Genomic DNA, 24,973 nt, shown 5'->3' with positions numbered 1-24,973 from the left:
GAAATAAATTCCATTCTGCTCCCTGCCGTTCCCATCTGGTTTCAATTTGCTAGAGAAGACTGAAGCCTGTATTCAAAAAACAGACTGAGTTGTAAACATTAGCCTCTGCCAGCATTACTAGTAACTCATGAGGTTCCAGAGTTACCATAGAAAGGCAAGGGGAGGGTAGGAGAAAAAGGTCTATGAAAAAGCAGGACTTACTCTGTCATTAAGCTCATTTTATTGCATTGGTTTAATCCATGAAATGAAAATGAAAAATGTTTGACGCTCAGAAGACACACACTTGCAGAAAATCCAGTTCTACTCATTTCTGTTGTTTTGCAGCATTATAAAAACAGGGCAAAGTTGAGAAAAGAACAGACTGCCTGGTCCACTGGACGCCCTTGTTTTATATAGCTTGTAATTACAGGCTGCATACTGTTGCCCAATTTATTTCTTGTCATGTTATCAGTAAAAGCTCCCTCCTTCATTTCCTGCAGGAATAGTTTCGTTAAATTGTGACAAAACAATGAAACTATAGCTGAGAGTGTCTTGTGGTAATATTTAACAATATGCCTTGAAGAAGACTTTGCCCCATCTCAAGCCAATAGTTTCTAGTTAACTGTGCCCCTGACACGAGGCACTGATGTGCTTTGGAAATCCACTCACATGGTTAAACACTGAAAAAAGGAAAAGGGTGTTTCTGCAGCACTATGGGCAGAGATTTTGCATGATGTGAAACACAGTCCCTCCAGGACTCTATTTTGACTAATCTTAGGTCGACAGTCAGTCCCAACTCAAAAACTGAATATAAGAGTAGGAAGAAGTGATCTCCTTATTAAACACATCAGTCCTTTGTTCACAGCATATTCAAACAAATGATCAGCAACTGGGGTGATGGAGCACTACACTGTGCTATCAGAACAGCCCATAGGACTAGTAAGAGCAACTAAAGAGAACATCTCAAGCCATGATTGCCTCTGGCATCCACAACTGCCCCAACATAACACTTCCTAGCTGAGGCACATATGGAAGCTGTGTTTCAAGGCTGAGCTGAACTCCAGTCACCTTGATGAACATGGCCCTGCTGCTAATCACTCATTACTAAGCTGGGTTACTACCCAAGTAGTTAGTCTTTTTTCCAACCACCTACCACAGGTCCATGACTCCTCCTCCAGCCCACAGGTCAAGCTGAAAACCCCACCAGCTGTCTCAGTGCTGTTTTTGGCCATCCCATGATTCCAGACTTCTGACTCCCTGATGACAGGTATCATTAGCTAAGAGACATTAACTTTCAGCAGGTTCTCATGCAAGGCTTCCTGCTCTTTCACTATTTCTAAAAATGGCTCTCTTCAGCACAGGCACTTCTCTTACTCTTGGATTAGCTCATCACACTTTTCTTCTTGGTATCATCTCACCTGACCAATTTCCCCAGCCCCTTTCCTCTAGCTTTCAGTTCCATCTTCCTAACTGGAAATCCCTAATTTCATCTTAATGCCCTCCCTTTAGCCTTACTGTATTATGTCAATCTACCACTTGCATCCTATTACTGATTCTTCAACACCACCAGAAAGCTGTAATGTGTTTTCTTCTTTCCTTTCTTCTCAGGCATTGGTGCAGTTAGAAGGAACTACCAGTAATGCATGTTCATACACAGATTAGAGCAGCTCAGGGTGACCATCATATGAAGAAGTTACCCCAGTCTTCTAGATCTAGATAATGTTATTCTCAGCCTCCAGAGGATACATGCCAACAGGCTACATTATACCTAGCTAAGTCACATGTTTCACACATGTGAAGTATGTACAATCTGACCAGAAGCAGGAATTGTGAAAGGCTTATTTTGAAACACAAGCTTCTTAAAACCACACCCCCCACACACTCTCTTCCCATGAAAGGCTCACAACTTGGACAAGGTTTTTGGTGAGCTCTCAAATAAGCAGCAAAAGGCTTTATTCTAAAGCATCAAACCATGAACTGGAATGTGATTCACCTTGCAGCCTCAATTCTACTATCTACAACTTCATCAAGAACAGCAGGAAAAGGCACCAGCCCTCCTTATGTTCAGACTGTTCAATATCCACAAAGAACTTGGCTGCAGTGTGCAGACCCTCCTGTCTGAAAGCAGTGGATATTGAGTTATGCCCATCTTTCATGTGATTCACCACTTCAGCTTATATTTATCCGCTGTTTAACAAAAAAGGCTCCTTTTCAACTTTTGATAGGGATACTCCTACCAATATTTAACTAGCTAAATGTTCACAAAATTATTAGTTTATCATTCATTTTGTATTGAATAAAACTATTAGAAAATGGGAATTCCCTGCAGAGCAAACTGCATAGGTCCATAGAACTACTGACAAAAAAGTTTAACTAGCATCAAAATTATTGATTCTTCATCAGCAAATTAAAAATATATTTGAAGCCAACTGGAATTGCTTAACTTTCTCACTAGTCAAGTAAACATACTCTGCTATAGCTTCTTAACAGAGTAAGTATAATTCAGACATCAGATTAAGATTTGACTGCTTGTGCCTAATTAGTGATGCAAGATGTTGCAAGTCTCTGTAAGCAGACACTCCATTTTCTCCAGAATTCAAGATATTGAAAAATGCATTCAGCTTGTTCCCTCTTATACACAGTTTGTTTCCCAAAATACAATAGCACCATAAAATTTTTGCTTCAGCAGGAAGGATCAAAGTAAGCAGCAAGAACTGTTCAGTCTTCTAACATCATAACTTTAAATGAAACAAAACCCTAGACCTAACTGCAAACCAATATCCCCAAAGACAGCATAACCACCATTGCTAAATAAGTGGAAAACAGCAAGAAGTCTGAAAAAAAAGCACAGCTCTGCATAGTAGTGTAGCTACATTTCTGTGTAGCTGCTGGAGGAGCATGCTAGGACAAGCCTGGTGTTTCTATCCTGGCTCCACACATAGGGACACTTGTGCATGCCAAAGCTAGTATTTTCCTGCTTCTTGCCTGAGTGATTCTAAGCCTGTTCTGCACACGTTGCACAGTGCCAAGAAGCTCTGTACTCCTAGGTGGATTGCTGCAGACTGGTTTTTGTCAGGAAGAGTGATCACTTATGAAGCGTACATGCACACTGATGGCAAACAACAAGATTCATACAATAGGCCCAGACACTTTTTCTCCCAAAGTGAACACCTGTGTACTGCTGCCAATACTCATGCAAGAAGAAGCAATTATATTGTCTTACACAATTTTTACAGTAACCAGGACCAAATGCGTTTTTTGCCTCTCCTTGTTAGGAAAAAAATCCAAGGCACTGCTATGGCTTTTTTTTTGCCTCTGGATCAAAGTAACAAAAAACCCCCTGAAGTGCCAAGGGAAGCAGTCTGGTATATCTTGAACTGAACAAGTACTATTACCAAGTTATCACATTTCTTTGTTTTATAGCATGGATGTGTACCAACACCTACAAGTAGGATGAATTTGTAGCTATGTAGAAGAGAAACAACAGCTGATATGAAGATATTAATGGTTATTGCCTAAATATATTAATGTTACAATAGCTAAGGGGAACTGAGGTATTCAGTTTCACTGATTTCTCAAGTTAGTCATGCTGTGCATAGCACCAACGTTCACATAACAGCAACTAGAGGACTAATTCTAGTTATAAGCTTTAGTAGTTGTTTTGAAGACTATTCACATGCAACTGTGAAGTAAACTGTGGACTTGTTTCAGTTGAAACTCTCTATGCCTTTGTGTTGGTTCAAAAGGGAGAACACTGTCTAAGTGGCTGTACTACTCCTTCCACAAAGCAGGTCAGGAAATGTACTGACCTTGTTCAATAGGAACTGGTAAACCAACTCAGGGGTTGCTATATTTCTTCTCCTCATTAACGTACTCAAGGTTCCTGGGGGAGGGGAAGACAGGAAGCAAGTACTCTTCCTGCTCCCCCAACCTAAAAATAACTGAGACAGTCTTTCTGCAACATTTAAGCCACACAAGCACTCAAAGCCTGAAATATTTATACTCTGGGCAAACAGTCAGAGAACTCTCGCATTTTGCCCAGTATCTTTTTATCATTATCCAAACAGATCTGGACATTGTGGCAGAAAAGTTTACTTTTCTGGGGGTATGCATGAGCCTGTTGCCAGCTGTGCTCTTAAACTACAGCTTTTTTCCTGCCTGTCACTTAAGCTGTAACTACAAGCCTATTTTAATTTGTGAACTTGAGCACTAGCTTCCCCTCTTCAAGCACCTCTTGCTCTGTCTTGAAAAATCTGCAAGTTTAGCTGAGTTTTTCTTTCACGTTAGAAACCAAAGGAAATAAACACCTCAATAATAAAGTTGAGTACAATGTTGTGGAAAAAACATGAAGCTAAACACCATGAGAAAATTGACAGGAGAAACACTGCATACATTACAAAATAGGTAGAAAACATCATCTATAAACATGGAAATTAAATTCCTAGCAACTGAGCACTGTAAAACACAATACTGATTGTGCTATTCAGACAAATTTAAGTGAAAGAACATTTGCAGGATTTGGGAGGCATGCATGCTCACAGGCTTCCTACTCCAGTTCTCCTGCATTTAAAAAGGCAACTGATTTGGTTGTTAGAAATTCTTCCCTTTCAAAAAGCTACAAAAGAAGACTGGGCATGAACATCTAGTTCCAAAACCGGATTCAAAGTAAAACGTGTATCTAGTTAAAGATAAGCACCTTCCTTTCTGTACTGCAATCCCTCATTCTTCAGCCAGTATCCATGATTTCTTGATGTACTTCTCACAATCTGTTCAATATATGGAAAACCTGCAAGCTGATTTAGGCAGTCTGTTTGGCAGGTGAACACTTCGGCATAAAACTGCTATTCTTTGAGCTAGCCTTCAGTCTAGCATTTTCTTTTGAAAACCAGAAATAATTTCATTCAGATACAGCAAAACTACCTGAAGTTTTGAAAGAGTCCTTAAGTTTGAAAATAGGAAAGCTTAACTTTTACATGCTATACTGTCAGCTCATACATACTACGAGCTGACCATGACATACAGAGTGTACCTAGATGTACACATGCAGAAAGCTGGGGAAGGAGACAATCATGGAATGACTTTCTACTTCCACAGAAAGAAATCTCCCACTCACCCATCCTCTCCAGCCTGAGACGCCAAAGCTTACTCAAATTTCACATATGGGCAGGAAATCAAAGTATACCACATGGCCAGAAATCCGTAGTAGTTCAGATGTGAGTTCCCAAAGGGAAGGAAGTTATAGTTAAATACAAGTCCAATCTGTGTTTCCCTCCACAAGCTCCAGAGGATGAATGGAAAAAGGCTGAGGTTTCCTGCTGCACAACAGCTAGGAATCATGTGATGTAGGATGTAGCATAGCTGCTTGAAATGTTACTTACATGCAGCTCCCCCTCTAAACTGATCTTTCAGAATTCCATAGTTGCATACAATGCCTCTGTTTTCATCATTTCTATGATCAGTAGATTACAGACATACATAGCCTTGAGCTGCTTGAAAGCTGTACACTGTTCAAGAACTACAGGTTAGGCCTGCTTATTTTCCAACAAAGACAGATTTCTGTCAGGTTCCCTTCTTACAATTCATCTTGCTGCTGCAGTTAGGGGCAACCCCTCCACTGATGATGTATTCAATTTCGAGCTTTTTTCAGTTCCCTTTTTTTAAATAATATGTGAACAACAGCTTAGAGAACCTAAAAATGCTGATAAAAATACTGTTTTAGCAACTGTTCTCTGGTTAACATCAGGAGTACACTTTTGGTTCTACCTACCCCTCTAAAGAGCTGCAGTTACTGGTAGAGGCCTCCATCATCCTCCCTTTGTCCATCTGTAATCCTAAGCACAGTCATTCACATATACTGGCATTTCACACTTTCATTGGTTTAGCTTCCCTGTGCTGAAAAACAGCTAAACAGGCTAAATTGACATTGGGTATATACCTTGTATATATTTATTTATATACTGTATATAGATATTCTATTTACAGAAGAATATATTCAATTCTTATTTTTCCTTGGAACAGCCAGAAAGACCAGGAATCCCCATTCAAACATTTCCAGTTGAGAATCAAAGCTAAAGGAGTTTCAAAAAGGTATCACATGTCAGACATGCTACTGCTTAATGGGACTCAGAAATACATATTAAAATAAATGCTTACATTAGACTCGCCTAACAGAAAAGCAAATGAACTTAATGAAACATCTCATCTTTATTTATTACATGACAAACAGCATTTCAGCTTATGAACTACAGTAGAAGTGTTTCTTAGTAGTAAAAAAAACCCCTCTCCTTCACTCCAATGCCAACTGGGCACATCCAAAATTCAGATTCAACCAAGAACTTTAGAAACACACAAAGGAAAACAAGGTCTACTGGACCTGCTTTTTTTGGACACCCAGTTCAGTTTTTGCTCTTTGCTGATCTATTTCTATCGTAGGGACTGATGACACAGAAGGATAATACCAATACTAAAACAATACTCATTCTTGCACCATGTAAGAAAACCCCACTACATAAACTGTTACTTCAGATATCCCTTAAAGGCTTCAGATATGAAATGTGATCCAAGACTGCAACATGCTGCTTCTAAAAGATGAAACAGATGTTTTACACATATTAATGCACACATCCAAAACAGAACATAGAGCTTACTTTTACTGAGTGCAATCAGTACCTAAATCTTGCTCAATACTATTCAAGCAAAAAGCAGAAGCACCCAGAGCAAGACACTTTGTTCAATACATAGGTGGGCTACAGGAAAAAAAAAAAAAATCTAAGCTTAATGCAGCATCTACAGACACAGAGAAGCACCTTTCAGCAAGTCACTTCTATATATAAGGAGCATTTGTAGACAGCTCAATAACTCTAAGCAGTAATATGCTAGCTACAACTACATTGGGAGGCTGTGAGGATCAGTCACAGGAGAAATTTGAAACATAAGGCACAGCCACCACACTGAACAGAACATATATGAGTATATTCTTGTTAGGTTACAGAAATATGTGGGATTAATGAGGTTTGTTTTAAGTGAGTTAACAGTTCTATAACCCATTTCAGTGTCATTACATTACTGACATTAAAGGGCATCTTTAAGCAAACAGACAAAAGGTACCATGCCCTTCAAAAAGATCCCCCTGCTTTGCTCACTGTAGGATGAGCTTAAAATAGGCCAAATGCTAAGTTCCTCTCCTTCTTTTGAGCAGAAACACTTGCCCTACAAGGCAAAATTTAGGTAGCTGCTCTTCTCCTTGGTTTCTGTTAACTACCTCAATTTACTTAAAGGGGATTATTAAGTAGTCATACCACTGAAACAGAAGACAAGACAAAGTGATTTAACTAACAGCTACACTTATAAAGCCACTAATATTTGTAGCACACAATCTGTGAGAAGTGTGGAATAAGGACTTGCCTATTCTAGAAAAAAAGAAATCAGAAGACCCTCCACTGTCAACTCCTAAATGTAGAGTAGGCTTGGCTACAGCCCTCAGGCATCAGTCCTAATAATACTTTGAAATTACAATTCCCTCCCATCAATTAGGTCTACACGAGCAATTGCAGGGTCCCAGGAGTGTCTTGAAAGAGTTCTAAGACACACAGAACTCAGTATGTTAATTTTGCTCTGTATAATTCATTTTATAGGAGCATGATTTTTTTCTTCCTGTTCATAGTAGTTTCCCTAGTTTGAAATATCCTGCCTGCCAGTTTTAACAAACAAAATCAAGTCTAAATGCTCAGTTGGTATTCTTCATTTTTTGACCCAAACTACATAATACAAATTCTCTGAAGTAGTCCTTCAATTCTGGACTTCCTCTCCAGCATAGGAGTACATGAACACCTATATTTAGTGTCTGTACTTCAGGCCTAGACTAAAGCAGGCAATGTTAGACACAGGGAGAAAAAGCCTTCAAATACTAGTTGCCTACAGAACCAGTTGCATTTTTATGCACTTTTCCACTGTTAGTGAAAATGTAAAGGTGGCATAGAGTAGTGTCACACAATTATAGTAAGTGGGCTACCACAAATCAGTAGCAGATTAACCAAACCTGTTGTGCTCAAGATTCATCAGGAGAGATACCACTGAAAGTATTTAAAGCTCTCTTCTTGCACTCTCTGGAACATAGCAAAGCAGGTGCTCTGACACTAGGCATCAGCACTCCTATTGAAGTTTGGCTATGCTGTCAAGCACCCCAGATCTACAATCTTTAAGATGCCAAGCTGGGAGGGATCCATCAGGATCATGGAGTCCAACTCCTGGCCACATGCAGGACACCCTAAGAACCACCCCATGTGCCTGAGAGCACTGTCCAAACACTTCCCAAACTCAGGCTGGTGCTGTGACCACTTCCCTGGGGGAGCCCATTCTAGTGCTTAGCCACTCTCTGGGTAAAACACTTTTTCCTGATATCCAGCCTACACATCCCCTCAGCTTCATGCCATTTCCTCAAGCCCTGTCACTGGTCACAGGAGTGAAGATACCTGTAAAATCTTTTATTGTTTGTACTAGACTCAAGGAGTCAATAGCCCACTACCACTATTTCCTAGTGATTCATCATCTCCCCTCTGCAACAGCAATCAGGGCAGTTCAATTTTACTGTCACTGAAGAGGAGACACTCAAGTTCAAAAATTACTGTTAGCTGAGCCCAGACATTATGGCTCCTGCATAGTCTTTCCTATGACTATGCAGAGATAGGGAAGCAGAAGTGTTTCTCAGAAACAGTTTAAAAATAGGATCTGACAACTGCCCAGCATGCCTTTATAAGCTTATGAGCTTGTTCCAGCATATGTATGCTGGGGTAATGGAGGCACAGCTTTGAAGATGAATTTGAAGTAGCACCACTCTGATAAAAGCAATAGTTTTGTTTTATGAAGAGTAGTCTTCTAAATCAGGATATTTGTGACAATGACATTCAGTACTATTTAATAAATCTCTAATTAGAAGACCCATAGTTGTTCTGGATGGAATTTGAGACAGCCAGCTTACCCTGGCTCAACAGAAAAGACCACACTGCACAATCTATCATCAGCCTGACAAACTGGGCCACAAGCACAGTGGCCCAAAATGAAGCAGCACAACCATCTCTTAGCACGTACCAGGGAATACAGCTGGTAAAGCACTTCTCAGGCTGGAGATTAAATTACATCTCAGTATCATGAGCAGCCACAGTCTCTTTGAGGGATTGTTTTATCTGCATTAATAAAGTGGCACAGTTCTGTATCCCCAATTTTTTTTTTTTTACTTTACTTCACTAAAATTCAGGGAATCATATGACAGCCCTGTGTCATGACTAACCTGCTAATAAAGGCAGGAACATAGAAGGAGGGAGTTTAGCACAAGAACAGGATGCTAATGCTTGTTTCCCAGCCACCTCTTCAGCTTATATTCTTGTGCCCTCCACACTAGTTCTAACACCTCCTATCTGCCACACAAGCTAGTTTTGGACTTGCATTTGGTTCATCTATAGCAGCTGTATTTGCACTGGATCAAACAGCTATCAAAAATCCATATATGACAGCCAACTGGACAGAAAGATACTAACTTCTGTCAATAAAATACTAAAAGAAATTATTCACTATTTACCCATCTACTGAAGCTTGCTGGAAACAAATCCATTACTATAATCAGTGGTACTCAATGTCAAAAAGGCAGCCATTCTTAGTGCACCTTTCTGCTACAAGACAGCATAGAAGGGTTTGGGTTGGAAGGCACTTTGAAGATCATCAAGTTGCTAGCCCCCACCATGAGCATGGACAACTCTACTTGGCCAGGCTGTTCAGGGCCCCATCCAATCTGCCCCTGAGCACTTTCAGAAGTGGGACATCCACAACTTCTCTGGACAACCTATTTGAATGCCTCACTATCCTCTAAGCATCCCTTCCTAACATCCAATCTAGATCACTCATCTCTTAGTTTAAACCCATCTCCTATCACTACCTGTCCATGGAAAAAAGTCACTCTATTTTTCATAAGCCACCTTTAAACACAGGAAAGCTGTAATGAGGCCTCCCCAAGAGCCTTCTCTTTTCTGTGTTGAAAAGCTCCAGCTCCCTCAGCCTGTTGAGTATTTCTGTTTTGCATCTTAACAGACCACAGTGAGTAGGACTGCAGCAGCAGTCTTCACAAGCTAAACCTTTGAAGAGACATGATATACTGCTGCATTTCTACTTTTGAGTAACATCTACTGCATGACCATGCCACATTAACAAGCTCACAGATAGAGCAGTCACAGTAAGACGTTTCAGTACAGTTTCTTTTCTCCAACACTTAATAAGCACAAAAACCCAGCAGCTAAGATTTGTTTGGTTTCTGAGCTTACAAGGAACACAAACTCTTGCCTTCTGTGACAGGACCACCTTCAGCTGTATTTCTGGGATGCTAGCGTCTCCAGTTCAGTAAATTCCCAACTCTGGCACAGTCCAAGTCTCCAAATTGGCAGTATTGTCCCCCATTTTCTTCCTAAACATCCATTCAATCACTGGTTATTTTCATCAAAGAACTGCTATTGACAGCATTTCAGGGCTAGTGCTGCATTATAATCATGTCTGAGCACAACCTCACTTAGGAAAGTAGCTACTTGGACCTTAATACTGCTCTCCAAAGCAACTAGTAGTTCATCAGAAAGACTCTACTTCAAGTAACAAGGTCATGCTGGAAGGAGAAAACAAACCAATGCCCCGCTTCACTACACAGAGGTCACAGCAGTGAACCTGGTACAAATTCCCACTAATTCCAGGATTAGGAGGCCACACAACAGCTTTAAGGTTGCTCCTTTAAGTGAGGAACTCAACTGTTAAGAATTGTAGAACCAGCCAATAACCTATTTTCCTGCTAAAGCAAAACCTTACTAATCTCAATTTTTTCAGAAAGATTCATTGTAACACAAAGCCTAAAGGAGTGTGCAAAGGAAGTTCTTATCCTGCTGCTGTTTGAGCACTGAACACAGTCTGCTGTCCAAATCCAGGTGGATAAACTGATCCATTGTCAGTCACTAGAACTCCTTTTCCTCATGAAAACGATGCAAATTCATTTGGCTAGTGACTACTAGCCAAATTCATGACTACTGTGACCCACAGGCAGCTTTTTTATGATTAGCTATGAACTCATCCTGTAGGAATAATTCTTCACTGAATACCTCAGCTATTAGATTATCAGCTACTTCTGGATGATGTAAGCTTATTTCAAATTTTACCCTGTTCCAACAAAATAAACTTAAATCTAAAATCCTATGAACACTTAACTAGCCTGTAGCTGAGAATAACACTTCACTTAATTTTACAGGCTACCAATTCAGTGAAGCTGAAGTGCTCTTGCTACCCACAACTGAAGGTTGATCTAGCAATGACTTATAAACTCAAAGTTTAGAATTCTTTTTTTTGAGAGTGCCTGCCTCAGTGATTTTAGTCACACTAGTCAAAAGCCTTTAAGAGGTGCCCCTCAAAACTCCTTAATAACTGCAGCTTTCCTGAGAAAAGGCATACCTAACTTCACTAACAATTAAAACCTGCATATTTCCATTTTCCCACCAGGTGCTTCGTTCTGCTCCCGTTCAAACAGGAATGTTTGTCAAGCCACACAATGAAGAGTCACATTAGAAAACCATCCATTACTATTAGGCTTATGTTTCATCCATTCTTCACTTCTATTCCCCCCATGATCACTTGCAGAAGCAAGAATGAACAGCTGAAAAAGTGCAGGATCATCTTTCAGCATGAGCACTTTTAACTGTCTCAACTATGACATTAATGCATAGCTGGATCTATTACACTGTGTCTCTCTTCTTTCTCCCCTAAATATCCTTGAACTCCTGTCAGTCCCTTTGTATGGCTAAAGGTAAACAACTGTTTAAATAGCAGGTCTTAGCAAGGGCTCAGACCACACATGCATGCACAGACAGGCTACCACGGCAAGTCAGAGCCACACGTCTGACTGCTGGAGAGCATCCAGCCCATTGGAGTATCCTCGTTAAGGAACAAACTGAAGTTCTGTAGAAATTGTTCATTTCCCTGGTAAGCTACCATAAATGTAAACTACACACCATTTTTTACCCAGTCTCCAACAGCTCTTTTCTTCCCTTCAAGATTAAAACAGCTTGCATCAGAATGGCTGTAGGGCAAATGCTCTGTCTCAAAGAAATACACACATTTTGGTTTTACTCATTTCCTGCAGCACAAATAATTCAGAATATATATGACATTGTTTTGAGACTGCACTGCAACACTGCCAGAGCTACTGCTTCTTTCAAGATAACTGCTTTAGTGAGAACTGCTAATAAAAACAACCTGGAAACAAAAAAGAAATTACTACCAGCTCATTAAAACTTGCCTTCATTTCTATAGCTTCATAAAAGCACAGCCACACCTCCATTCAAGTACTGCTGCAATAAGCTGTGAGTTACACAGAGAGCTTTTAAAGTAATTCATTTCTTGGTTTTCAAGCAAAATCTATTATCAAAGTGAGTTACCTAAAAGGCTGCTTTAAGAATTAAAATTCTAGCGATATAAATTATTCTATAACACAAGCATTCAAACAATTCTTACACAGCGAGGCAGGCAATTACTGTTTCATAATTACAGAACACATGCCTAAACGCAAGTACTAATAAAATGGTTTCTCCCCTCATCTTTAGTTGAAATTAATGTTCTCCCTTTAACACATCTGCAACAAAGTATTCACAATGTCAAGTCCCACATAAATCAGGGCTGTGTTAAAAGAATCACTGTACACTGAAAGCCTCTCTGGAAGCTTCCATTACAAAGGAGTATTTACCTTGTGTCATATGATGCCTACACAAGAAGAATCAGTAATCCAGTCATTTTAATGTTTGATCAACAAACCAACCGCCTCCTCCTAACACCATTTCCAGTAAGCTTTTTTTTTTTGGTAACAAAAAAATAGCCACAGCCTCACAATCTCTAGGACTCAAGAATCTTGCTCTTTATAGTCCACACAGAAGTCAGTTGGCACAACACTCAGCTGGCAGCCACCTTCTGACACTCAAAAGAGGGGAGACTGCTCTTTTAGAAAACAGAGCTTACATCCTAAAACCTAAGCTGAAATGAGACTACAGACATTTGAAAGCTTCACACTGTCATTCCTAATTACTGCCTTCTCCCTTTCTTTCCTGGTATCCTCTATAAACCTACAAAGGAAAAATGTAGTGCTGTTAGATGCTTCCAATCCTGTTTTTCTACCCCTCCTCCCACAACACAGGGATGCCCTGCAGGCTATATATGCGACCAATATGAACTACTTACAGCAGCTCCCAAGTCCCCAGTCAGTTCTTATATAACTGAACTCCACCTCACCATATTACTTATGTAACACATATAAAAGAGCAGCTATTATACAGAAATCTTCACTATTAGTCATACACTCGGTTACTTTCATTCCAGTTCTCAAACAGCACATTTGTGAAATAGTAAAGCTATATGCCCTATGAGGATGCTACTGTGGAGGTAAAAAGAAAAAAAAATCCTATCTATCCAGGGACAGATTAAGAATAGAAAAAGTGAAACACTTCCAATAGAACAAACCAACACCTTTAAATCATCAACAATTTTAACTGTTAATTTGTTCATTGGGTTAGATGCCATGGCTAAATTTACACTGGCATACAAGAACAAGACATGGGAACTAGCACTGAATTGCTTTGAAAATATGAGAAGCTCAACCAAACAGTAACAGGAGTTACATTCCTTAAAGAAAAGGGTTAGGATTGGAAAACAAACATTTTTCACTTCTCATCCAGCAAATATTGAAATTTTTTTTAAAAGACCCGGAAAAATATATTTGCCAACCTTCCAGGCCTATGTAACAAGTTCATTTGCCTATGGACCTCAAAGTAAAACATGGGGAGTCCTCACAATATTTGCAGACCATATTTTTCATTTGCACTAAGTATATACATCAATTCCCGTGTTAAAGATGCAGGCCATCTGCGGCCTGACTTTGGAATACACCCATCGCTCCACAGAAAGCTGCTCAACTCCTGCAATAGGATTCAACAGCACACAAAGAACAGCGATCCACTTTTCCTGTTCAAACAGAATAAAGTCATAAACACCTGAGAGATTTTCCCCTTGGCCTCCCCACCCGTACCCCCGGCAGAGCAACACTAGAACAGCCAAGACCTCCTCGTCAGAAGAACAACTCCGCACGGCCTGTACGTTTTCCTCAGCGGCTTTAATGAGGTCATTTAGACATCGCTTAAAACGACTGTTCCAGTAAGAACCACTCCGTAACCCCCTGCAACTTAACTCAGAGCAGAGTGCCTTCGCACCGAGCGGGCGGCACTGCCGTGAGCGCACCCGGCTCCCACGCTCGGGCGGAGCCAGTAGGCACCCACGGGCAACTTTCCCTGGCGGTGGGTAAAGCCTTGCGCAGAGAGGGGGCGGAATGGAAAGCTTCCCCCAAGAGGAGCTACACCCTGGAGGTGGGTGGAGAGTAAAGAGAGAAGCGAGAACCTTCCTCGGCAGCAGCTACACCCTCGTGCATAAGGCTGATGGGGGAAGGGAAACAGCGCGGGACCGACGACGTTGTGCAGGAGGAGGGGGAGGGAAGCCCGGGCTCTCCCGGGCAGCCGCCGCCGCCGCCTAAGCCAGCTTGGTCCGCAGCCAAACCCCACAGGAATGCAACGCGGTCACATGACCTCCGGCGGACGTGCAACTCCCTTCCCTCTCCAGGGACACCCTGCGCCATCTTGTACTGACGCAGTTACAAAGGCAGGCATGAGTTGCTACCCTCTCGCTCGTTCCCCGCTCCTCTCAGCACAGCCCCGGCACTATTCGGGAAGGAGAAGCCCAGGCCTGATCCTGCTTTTCTTTTCGCCAGCTCTTCGGGGACGCCCTGCCCGCGGAGTCTTCCCTGGCGCTGAGATCATGGCGCCCGTTTTCTCCCTTTGCCTCCCCCGGCAACTCCCGACCCTGCCCAGCTGCGGCTGCCCCTGCTGCAGGATGATGTCAGCGCCAGCCAATCAGGGCGCGCCGGGCCACCCGGGCCGGCCCGGCCATTGGCTGCCGTGCCGCTCCCGCCCCCCTCCTGACTCGGGCTCCGCCGCGGTTCGCTGCGGAGCCGCAGCCAAGGCACAAGTGCGGGGAGGGGAATAGGAGGGGAAGGGAAAAAAAAAAAAAAACCCTACACAAAAAACCGACAACCAAACCCACCAAGAGGCCAGCCGCCATTTCGCGCAACAACAGGCAGAACCCGAGCGAACAGCCCCAGCCAAGCGCCCTAAGGAGAGAGAGAGAAAGAAACAAGAGACACACGCACAGAAGAGTTAGACAGGAAAAAAAATACCCATAGACTCCGCCATGATCACAAGAGGTTTAATCGCCCCCCCTCCTCCCTCAGACTTAATGCCCCATTACAGCCGCCTCCTCTGCGTCCAACCAGCTAGCAGATCCCTTCACCTCGGCTCCCTCCTGCCGCAGCAGCAGCTGTTTAGAGCCCCAAACTCTCTGTGCCCAAGGTGTGGGGGGACGCTAGTCTATGGCGCTGCTGCTAACTGCTTCTCCAGTCACCCGAAAGTGGCGGCTCCATCGAGGCAGGGTAAGAGCTGCCAGCCCAGCTTTTATCTGGTGCCCCGAGTTTGCGCACTGAAGAAGGCTCGCTCAGCCCCTGGTGGGCGTCGAACGAAACCCCAGCCGCCGCCTCCCCTCCCTCCATCAGCCTTAGCGCTGGAGGGGCTGAAGCCGGGTAGGGGAGGCAGGGCGGCGTAGGGGTACAGCGGGGAGGAGATATGGTGGTTAGGAAGACGGGCTGCTTACGAATGGCCGGAGCTGTGTCTGCCCTGAAAGGCTGAGCGAGCTCCTGGCATTGGCAGCGCCCGCTGGTCTGGATGGAAGTGCGCCATTCTTACTCCCCGAGCGCCGTTCCCTAATGGGCAAACGAGGCTCGTTCTCTGCTTGTCTCATTCCCTGCAGAACAGAAATGCCTTCAGCGAGTGCTGTCGCATTCGCTCTGAGGAAAAAAGCTTTCTCCCACTTGCCTTTGAGTCCTAAACGCTTCGGGGAAGATTCTCAGCCTCGAGTGTCTTACTGAAAGTTTCAGTTCAAAACCTCCTGAGCAGATCTGCAAAAATTCCCGCTCCTTTCTCGCTCCCCTCTTCCCCTCCCCTCAGGTAGTTCTTCTGCGTGTGTGAGATCCAGCGGGTCTGCCCGGCTTTTCGCGCAGTTGAGGCCGAAAATGTGCTGTTAGAGATTCATAAAGAACACGTATGCTGATAGCATCGACGGTCGTGAGGAAGAAGCCGGAGGTTGGGGGTGTGAGAACGGCCGAGGAGGGAGTTTTGGCGTTTATTCCTCCGAGGATGCAGCTCTGACTCAGACACCCTCGCTCCCGCCCGCGCTCGGCCCCACAACAGGCCGGGACGGAGCCCCCGCCCCTCCCGCGCGGGCTGCGCCGCCGGGGCTGCGGATCGCCCCCGGCGCCAGCCCCCGCTGCCGCCGCCCCTCCTCCGCTGCCCTACTTCCCTCCTCACGGCCCCCCTGCCCAGCCCCTGCCGCAGTCTGGTGCCACGGCCGCGCCCAGACCCCGGAGCCGTTCTGCGTGTTGCAAAATGGACTCTGAGGGCTCGGCGGGCGCGGGCTGCGCTCCCGGCCCGTAAGCAAAATGGCGGCTGTTTGGCTTCGCCTTGGTAACCCTGCCCCTGTCAGGCGGGGCGGGTGAGCCCCGTGCAGGGGGAGGGAGGGGAGAGCGGACGCCATTTTCCCAGAGAGAGGCAGTGACATAGAAGGGAGCGTAGGAGGCTGGAGGGAGGGAGGCACGGGAGCAGCGGCGGCAGCAGTGGGGTTTGTACACAGGTCCCAGGGCAAAGGCGCCTTTGAGCTGGTCCCTGTAGGGTTCTGCGCACTGAGCTAGGTTTGGGGGGAGGGGGGGGTCTCCTCTTTCCCTTTCTTTTACTAGAGCCTGCTGAGGGCTGAGTCCTGCCTAGGGTAGGGATATCCGCAGTGGGGCTGTTGCATTGTTTTGGTTGGGATAGAGAAGGGGCTCACCTGAGGGGTCCTGCTGCCTGGCCTGTGACCATTACAGGTGAGTCTTTGGTTATTACGAGCATATTCTGCTGTGGGTGCTTTGGGGGAGGGGGGGGTGGAAAAAGAGAGTGAAATGCGACGGGAACGTCTCATTACCTTCGGTGAGAGTATAACTCCTTCCCACCCTGAAATGTGTTTAATTTCTGTTTAAGTTGCCTTGAATTTGCTTTTCCTTTTGTGGGGTTTGGTTAAAAAATGGCAGGCTGTCGCTATATCTTATGAATATGGCGGGTTACTGTAACTGGAAGAGCTGAGGAGAATTTTTTGGCAGTTACGCCAGATTTATGCATTATGCTTGGAAAATGAGCCAAAAGGAGCTATTATGTGCCAACATAGGCTTCCTTGGGCTGGCGGTTTTCAGAACGGGTTTGTGCGTTATTGGGACTGCGTATTGAGTTTTACGAAGCTTGGGGAAGCCTATTCTTTTCCTCCATCCTGTATATTTTTGCTTTGTGGTACTAAAATGGCTCGTTATAGGCCTAATCTCTTTGCCTTCCACACCCCCGCCTCCCTGCCTGCCTCCCTGTTAATATCTCCGCTTCGTGGTGTAACCTGGACAAACGGAGAGCTGTCCCCAGGAGTTTCTGTGCCAATTTAAAAGGGGCTCATTCTCCCCACCCCCTTTCTCGAGGCTGTAAGTAGTTGGACTGGTGCACCCCTTTCTCGCTTTAGTTTCTGCAGCCAGTGTTCGTGTTCCCTGGGTGGCATATTTCATTCTCTTTCCCGAAGCAGTAAGTGTCGGTGGGTTCGACCGTATTGCTGCAGACACCGGGGAAGAGAAACAAACGGTTCACTGTGTACTACTAAATAGGGTAGAGAAACATAATATAGCCTGATTATAAAGGTCCTGTATTCCCCCATACTCGGCTATTAGGGAACGTGTGGTGTCTGAAAGCCCTGAGGTCCCTAAAATGCTACATACTACGTGTCGTCAAAAGGAGAAGTTCAGTGCTGCGTCTAGATTTACGAATGTTTTAGTCTGTTTATTTACAGTAGCTTAAAGGAATAATAATGAAGCATTTTTGTTACTCAGGGTTCAGATCAGAGAACAGCAGGAGATATCCATGGCAGTACTTGCAATGCATGATTAATTGGTTATTATCACTATACTTTTGAAGTTACTTTTTAAAAAATGTGGAGCAAATTTATTAATTTCCCTCTTTTGTCCTTTAGAGATTCTAAAAATGGCGGCCTCAGGCTGATGTTGTGGTAATCTAATCAGCTCGGGTCCTCCACACCCCATGCAGTGCGTTTGTCTGCAGCATATTAGTGTCTTACTATGTTAAAATGAAAAGGCTGTTCCCTTCAAATAACGTACAAAACAGCTCTTGACTTTACTGCGATTTAAAAATGCTGTGTTCCAGCTGATTAATTTTATTGGTTATGTGTGTGAAAGGCAAGTGAACGAGACCACTCTAGTCGGGGAGAAGGGGGGTGGAAAGAGGCAACAGACTCAAGCAGCTCCTTCGAGGGGTGTGTATGTGGTGCTGTAAGGTAATCTGTATGTCGGTTTGGTAAATTGGAAAGGCTCCTGCGTTTGTGATCGATACGGTGCAGCTGTCTGTCCTACTAACGACATAAAAGCAGTAATATTTATCAACGGGAGTCGTGGATTGCGGTCACTAAGACAGTCAGCTAAATTCTTTGTGGAAACACATTTGTGAACGTCACGTTCATCTTCCAGGAAATACCTTCACTGGACATCGGTGTAGTAATTCCATATATTCATAGTTAGAGAATACAGAATGAGCTTAAGGGAATAATGCACACGAGATTATAACCTTTTACTTTATTTAAAGACACGGAATTTCTTCTGCTGCCATGTAATTTTGGCATTATATTTTTTCCTCAATTTATTTTGTATCTTGCTATATAAATGTTATATGTGATAATGCACATCCGAGTCCTGAGGGAAGGTGCGATTCGTAACGTCTAATTTTTTTCCTAAATGAAATATGAACCATTTAGTATCACCACTATAAATATGTTTGAGTGGGGGGAAGGGAGGTCACAAGGATTCATTATTTGGTAGTTGGTGTAGTGTACTCTGATACATACTATAGCAGCTGCAAATTGTATGTTTTAAGCACCGATAACAAAAAATAAATTTTCACCTTTTTTTAATGCCTGTCTTTAGTCTTGTCCTTTAAATTAATGAGATATGAATTCCTATTCCAGTATAGCTTTAGAACCTTCTAGATTTAAGAAATCAAAAGTGAGGTATTGAAGTGGTGAAGCTGTCTTCAATCTCTGATGAATTTTAATTTGAATACCGTTTAGAAGCACTGATGTAGGATTTAAGGTATACTTGAAGTTGAACAGTAAGATAGACTTTTAGGGTATTGTTAATGCATGCCTTTAGTGTGTTTTGAGGCCAAAGGCTGAGTGATATCATTAATTCTCCAGTAAGGCATGCTCCCATCATCTTTATTTATATAAATACAATTTTTTCTTCTAAGCCATGTCTTATTCTCTCTATTTAAAAGTACATGAAAAAGACAAAGAATATATGGGCCTTTATGGAAACCTTTTGCCTTTTTCTTTCCTTGCCTTCAGTTGTAAGCTCCTGTTCTAGATGCTATACAGTCTGCAGCTCTTTATGGCTTCTGTCATGTTCTCAAGCAGACATCTGATTGGCAATTAGAGGGAAATAACCTTGTACACTTAACAAAAAGTGTTTGGGGGAAGGTAATGAAATAACCCAAAAAATACTAATTTTCAAATTTTACAGTTTATTTTATGCACTAAGACCCTCTTGGGAATTTAGAGATCTTCCAGACTTTTCCTGTATGAGTTTTAATGACTCAGTTTGCCTTCGTGACTCAGTTTCTCCATTTGTATAAACAGAGCTCTGATTTGTTTTAAGGAGATGAGACTACAAAACAAATTCTACCTTAATTTTTTAACTCCATTGATGTTTTAATTATATATTCATAAAGAATGAAATACCACCCCACCCCCAAAACTAATACTAGCTTCTTGAAAGAAGGAAGGTCTGAAATCTAAATTCCTTCTTTTTTAAGACATGTTTCTTTTCCACAAACATTGTGTCACAAATGCAATAATATAGATTGGAGTTCTGAATCCATTTATGTATCTTAAAGTTTTTCATATCTAAAGGAGAAATTTGCTTAATTGTCACTTAGGCTTTTGGGTGAGTGGTTTTGCCGTCTGGGAAATTCCAGAGGGGAAATAATACTGACTCTTTAGACTAAATCTAGGGAAAGTTTCTCTTAGGACTAAGTAACCTCTTCAGGTTACTTTGAGGTAATGCAACTCCTGATATCTCTTGGACAGTTTCAGCATACACAACTATTAAAGTTCTGCTGGAAAGCAGCAGAAATACAGAAATCAGTGTCACACTGAAGGCTGAAGTGTGTCTCCAGTTCTGTTCTTGGTTTGACTAAGGACAGTCTTAATTTTGCATGCATGCTAATACTAATTTTAGTAAGGACTATTTGTGGGACTGAGTTAAGGAGTGGTGTATGTAATTGTAGAATCGTGGTATTGTTCTAGCTAGATTAATGTAAATGAGGGTTTAATGAAAGTATTTTGGTGTTGTCATGTGACATTCTAACAAAATTTAGTGGGAGGGGTATGGATGGGTGAAGATATAAAATAGAACCCAATTCAGACTTCTGCAGAGATCCTGAAGGAGTGCATCTATGTTATTTGCCTCATGACTTCCCTACAAATGAGCATTTGTGAATATCTCAAAACCAGACTTTGTCGGACAGTGTTTTTTCAACAGGTACACTGTTTAAGTGTTTCCACTGTGCAAATAGTTCTGATTTATTGTTCAGAGTGACACTTAAGGCATCTCTGGGGGAAAAAAAATTCCACAGATGAGAAACCTGGATTAGGGGAAAAATCCTCAATTCTATGCTTCCAAATTCTGGATTATTTAAAATATTAATTGTAGTGGTCCTTTGAATGGTGCAAGATGGATATTTCTATCTACCTCAGTGTTCACATTTTCTTAGTAACAGAAGAGTTGTACCCGCAAGACCTGATCTCTTTGAGGATCCAAAATTCTGCTCATGACCTTCACATTACAGAAAAAACCTGCTGTAGTTGTGTTCAAAGGAAAACTGCTGTTAACCTTTAAGGCATAACAAACAAGTACTTAAAAGAAACCTTTTCAAGGTTTCATATACTTGCTAGGAGATACATTAAGATTTGCGAAAGGAAATAAATGTAATCGCAGTAATAGTGAAACAGGCAGGATTTAAGCTGTGTTGGTTGTTAGAAAATTTTAAGACCTTTGAAGACAGTTAGTTTTATTGCACAGAGGATATTTTTTTAACATGCCTGACCTAAGTGGTTTTGTATCTTATTTTTCAAAATTAAAATATGGGTAAGAATTATAGTAAATCAGTGTCCATTCAAGTTACGTGTTTCAAAAGTGAATGTGAAGAATATATTATAGTAGCACACAGATTGCATCGTGTGCAAGTAGAGTATGTTTGTTACTTTTGCATATTGTATTACCAGAGTGCTACCTCTTGTTTCATGTGATAGTTCATACACTGCTTAGATGGAGATCCAGTGCTGTAAAACCTAAGTGAGACTTTAAAGGGACCAGCAATTTTGTAAATCAGGCCCTTCCAAAATAGTGTTGTTCCTCGTTTGAGAGTTTAAAATTAGCACTTGGATAGTTAAGATACTAAAATTTCATATTGCAGGCTCAGGTTAAGGAAAGCTTTTTTATTTTATTCTCATTTGTAGTTGTGTTTTTTGTATTTTATGCCATCATAATCTAGGTAATCATTCACTTTTATATCTTCATCACAAAAGTAAATTGCCTTCAAGTTCAAAGACAAGATGATAAGACTAAATTTTAATGACATTATTGTACTTTATATTGCAACTTAAGAAGGAAGCCATATAATCTGTTGTTGGCCCCCTTATCATATAATGGTGTGGAGCTGGAAGGGACCTTCAAAACCACTTTGTTCCAGCGCCTGTGCTGTGGGCAGGGACACCTTCCACTAGACCAGGGTGCTCAAAGCCTCATCAAAGTCTGGCCTTGAACTTCCAGGAATGGGACATGTGCTGCTTCCCTGCACAACGTGTTTCTAGTGCCTCAGCACCCTCACTGTGAAGGATTTCTTCCTGCCATCTAATCTAAATCTCTCATCTTTCAGTTTAAAACTGTTCCCCCTTGTCCTATTACTATCTACTTACGTAAAAAGTCACTCTCCCTCTTCTTTATAAGCCCCTTCTAGGTACTGAAAGGCTTTATTTAGGCATTTGGGGCCTTCTCCGGGCTGAATAACCCCTGTTCTCTGAGCCTTTGTAGGAGAGGTGCTTAGGCCTCTGGATTATCCCTGTGACCTCCTCTGGATCTGCTCTAACAGATCCACTTCTTTCTTGTGTTGCAGACCCCAGAGCTTGACAAAGAACTGCAGGTGGCATTTCTTGAGAGCGGAGTAGAGGGGCAGAATCACCTCCCTTGACCTGCTGCCCACACTGCTTTTGATGCAGCCCCGGGCACGGTTGACTTTGTGAGCTGAGAGTGCGCTCTGCGAGTTGTGTCGTGCTGCTCATAAACCAGCACCTGCCAGCCTCTGTCCTCCTCAGGGCTCTTTCTCCACCCATTCTCTGGCCAGCCTGCACTTGGACACAGGTGCAGCACCTTGCACTTGGCTCTGTTGAACTTTGTGAGGTGCACACAGGCCCACCTCTCAAGCCTGTCAGGGTCCCTCTGGACGATGTCCCTTCCCTCCAGCATGCTGGCCACCCCACAGAGCTTCATGTCATTGACAGACTTGCTGAGAATGTGTTTAATCCGTGTCACCAACAAAGATTTTAAACAGCCATGGTCCCAGTACCAGTTCGTGAGGAATGCCACTCATCACTTGTCTCCACTTTGACATCGAGCTTGACAGCTTTTGCAGCTTGTACAAGTGCAGCCATGTGGCCAGTTCCTTATTCTCCAAATGGTCCATCCATCACATTCATGTGTCTCTCCATTTCAGAGTTAAAGATGTTGTGCAGAACAGTTATTTATCACTCACAGAAACTGATAAAACTAATAGCCTGTATTTGCCACTCAGGAATTTAAACTTTTATGTAGAATGGTAGATTTGGGTCTTTTACCTTGAGGAGTTCTGAATATTTAAATTTGTTTGGTGTTCATTACTTTTTAACTCTTCTAAATTGATAGGACTGGAGATACTTTTTGACAGCTGGTGATGCTCTTAGCTTGCCTTGAGTAGACAGAGGGGCCTAACTTCTAATTAGAATGGTTATAATGGGCCTGAGTTGAAAACTGTATCACAAAACAGATGATAGTCAAGTTTAGATGGTTAATCCTGTTTTAACTATTGGTTTAAAGAAAATTTTCTAATAAGGAGTGGTTTAAGTCAGTTCTGTTTAAACTGAAGACTTGAGAAGTACAGCAACTTATATATAACTTTTGAGGAAGGTACAGAGTGATTACATGTCTTTTTTGGTTTCCAAACCTATCATTCTAGAACTGTGAAAGAAACATGAATACTCTATATATAATTCATAAACAATACAGTAGTTATTTTACTGGTGATAAGGGTAAGGTTCCTCCCTCAAATGCCTTACCAAGTGATTCCACTGATTTTTTTCCTTTTGCTTAGGATAGGAACGTTTGATGTGAATCTTTAATATCTTTAATATCATGAAGGATTTTTATGAATGACTGTGTTGTGGGGTCCTTTTAAATGCTTGTTCCTTGTCTTACTTTCCAGTGATATCTTTTGTGCTGAAAGACAAAAGCCAGCTCTGCTTTTTGTTCCCTTCTGTGTGGCAGTAATAGTGAAAATTAAAGCTGTTTCTTGAGCTTCCATCACTGGGCAGAATTTCTTTGTGCTTATTTAAAAATCAGGTATTTTATGTCTCTGTTACTATAATTGAAAAATGAACTGAAGCCTCACGTGACAACACAAAGCTATAGAGTTAAAATGCATGGAATGGAAATTTCTTAACTCAAATAATAGAGTTTTGCAAAATAATTGTAGTTGAAAATAAATTCAGTTTTGTTTTCTTGAAAGTCGCAAGAATCTTGTGATGGTACACTTCTGTAATTTTTCGTGTGTCCTTGAACATGAAATAGTCCCTCCATCTGTTCTCTCATTTTTTCTTGCCAGTATCCTCCCCAAGTTTTTGTAAAGAACATTGAAATACTGCCAAATTGTTATGAAAAGATATAGTCCAGGTTGAACTGTAGTTAATGGAGTTCTTCTAACTGCCAGAAAAAATTAGAAGTTTGTGTTTGAAAGAATGTGATTTTCTGACTTGCTTGTGTTTTGATTCCTAGGCATAGGTGTAGCAGTTAGGTAGGTGAATGTCTACACATTGCTTCCATGAGTAAAAGTAGAACCACTGTTGAGCTATTGAGGTAAATCAAATGTCATGGATAAAAAAGAGGAGCTAATTTTTTAAATCTACACAAGTGAAAACATATCAAAACAAAAATATGCTTAGCTGAAGTCAGACTTGAAATAAATAAAAAGAATTTACTTCTTCTGTAGTAGCTGGCTAATAATTACAGTAGACTCCCAAGTCTTACTGAGCAGCATAGAAAAAATTAATTAGCTTATTTGGGATCATAAAGCCCACAAAATATTTATAGTGTTGAAGGCAATGCCAATATTTATTTTTAGCCACCTATTTTTTCACCCCAAAATCTGTACTTGTTGGGAGGAGTATTGGTGACTGAATTGCCATGAGGTATACTGTTATATTTAATAAAAAATAAATAGACTTAGCCCATACAGTTGTAGATGTGAATTTGGGTATTCTTACAGAATGTGGACTGTATATACTTGCAGAAAACCTTTATTTTTTAGGATGTTTGTCAAGAATAATAATGTAAGATAACAGATAAAATGTTTTCATTTGTCAAGAATAATAATGTAAGATAACAGATAAAATGTTTTCATTGAGAGTAATTGCTAAGCCACATACAGGCAGTTTGTCTAAGTTTAATGAA

The 24,973-nt window shown here is 41.9% G+C and overlaps 1 protein-coding gene and 1 long non-coding RNA gene across 16 annotated transcripts in view; one reads left to right on the top strand and one right to left on the bottom strand.

Moving 5' to 3' along the window:
• The window catches only part of LOC143694167 (uncharacterized), a 65,673-nt gene extending 49,257 nt beyond the window's left edge, over nt 1-16,416 (bottom strand). For 2 of the 13 annotated variants that reach the window (XR_013182492.1, XR_013182491.1), the window contains exons 1-2: nt 15,382-16,405; nt 15,136-15,202 (exon numbers count right to left, since the gene is read on the bottom strand). This is a non-coding gene — a long non-coding RNA (uncharacterized LOC143694167). Of the gene's footprint in view, nt 1-205; nt 14,008-14,136; nt 14,919-15,135; nt 15,203-15,381 lie in introns of those variants that run through there. The other 11 variants (XR_013182483.1, XR_013182481.1, XR_013182490.1 and 8 more) reach the window with 11 other exon arrangements.
• Nucleotides 16,417-16,522: 106 nt separating this feature from the next.
• The window catches only part of KMT2E (lysine methyltransferase 2E (inactive)), a 55,920-nt gene continuing 47,469 nt past the window's right edge, over nt 16,523-24,973 (top strand). For 2 of the 3 annotated variants that reach the window (XM_054632424.2, XM_054632425.2), the window contains exon 1: nt 16,523-17,002. The gene's annotated coding sequence lies outside the window, so the exon portion shown is untranslated. The remainder of the gene's footprint in view (nt 17,003-24,973) is intronic. The other variant, XM_077179108.1, reaches the window with a different exon arrangement.

The sequence above is a fragment of the Agelaius phoeniceus genome, chromosome 5 (assembly GCF_051311805.1).
Source record: "Agelaius phoeniceus isolate bAgePho1 chromosome 5, bAgePho1.hap1, whole genome shotgun sequence".
Classification (NCBI taxonomy): Eukaryota; Metazoa; Chordata; class Aves; order Passeriformes; family Icteridae; genus Agelaius; species Agelaius phoeniceus.
The sequence above is the reverse complement of the archived record's forward strand: the minus strand, read 5'-3'. Positions and strand labels throughout refer to the sequence as shown.